Genomic DNA, 1,439 nt, shown 5'->3' with positions numbered 1-1,439 from the left:
CTGATCTACAACAGGGAACTGCTGCTTTTTCTTTCCTAATCCTTACTATCATCATTTTCCTCTACTTCTTTTGTATGTTTGTCACACTCTTGTGACCCGCTATTTCCAGGATGCCTTGAAAATCGAAACAGACTTTGTGCTGTTGAAGCTAGAGAGGTGAGCAGAGTAAGCTTGATTCCCTGTAAAGACTTCTCTGTTGACATCCACCCCTTGGCGCTCAAATGACCCTAAGCAGTTGCGAGTACTGTAAAACCTCTACTAAATAAAAAATATAACCACATACGGTATTTCATTTCAGTACCAGAAGTGGTGCACCGAGGTGGACGAAGGCCTGATGCCCTCTGACCTGAGCCAGCGAGTGTCCAGCGAGTCCACGTCCAACGTCTCCCCTCTGTCCTCACCCCCGTGCCCGGATGAGCTGGACTTTGCCAACGTCGTCTTCGGCCGGGATACGCCGGACATGCAGAATAAAGAAGACACGTAGACGACCAGGAATGGCGGCCACAGCCAGCCAGCCTGCCAATGTGAAGTTGCGTTGAAAGTCACGTGATGTGATGACACGTCGCTTGGTGGCGACCTTCGAAAGTCACGTGGTTTGTTTGTTTACTTCCGGAGTAATGCAATGTTACGTGATCGTGTGTAGGACTGACTGTGGTACACCAAAGACGTATACACGGTCTTTGGTACAACTCTCCATTCTACTAGCTACAATGCACTATTGTACACTGACGTTGGTGATGGTCGTAGGTGATGGTCGTAGGTGTAGTCGTAGTCGTAGCCTGGGACTGACTGTCAGCCAAGTCACCAAATTCTCCCCCCTTCCCCCCACCCCCAATCACATTCACTGCAACATTCATCACAAAGACATCTCGTCTGATAACCGAGTTGTGAAGTGTGAAGGTGCACGCGGAGAAGCAGAAGGCATGTGAGCTGTTTATAAAAACCAAAGTTTACCGCTCGGCGAGAGAAGAACAATTACGGTCACTAAGACTTAACTACATCCTGTTTTTTTTCTTCTTTTATTGGATACTATGTAGTACTGGAATATGTCTGGATGACCATATATCATGTATGTGTGTATTTACTCAGAATGGTCTCGGTGGTATTTATAAATCGGACCTGTCTTGTACATAAGGCTTTCCAGTTGTTTTAAAGGGCTGTACATTGTAAAAAAATGGAGTGGAGAACGTACGCTATGTTGCGGTTTCTAAATTAATCATGCTTATATTTCATGTTTGTGATCTGGTATATTACCTGTGCTGAACTCCCAATGGTTTTCACTGTGCTGTACAAATGAAACCCTTTTGCTTTTACTTGTACTGCCTGGGGCAGGCTGCTCACTTATATTTTGTTTGTTTAGTATAGGGTTTTACGGCGCTCGCAACTGCATAAGGTCATATGAGCGCGCGGGACACACCTAATATTTTTCAGTTGGTAGC

This window comes from Aplysia californica, unplaced genomic scaffold (assembly GCF_000002075.1).
Source record: "Aplysia californica isolate F4 #8 unplaced genomic scaffold, AplCal3.0 scaffold00961, whole genome shotgun sequence".
Classification (NCBI taxonomy): domain Eukaryota; kingdom Metazoa; phylum Mollusca; class Gastropoda; order Aplysiida; family Aplysiidae; genus Aplysia; species Aplysia californica.
This window is presented reverse-complemented; position numbering follows the sequence as displayed.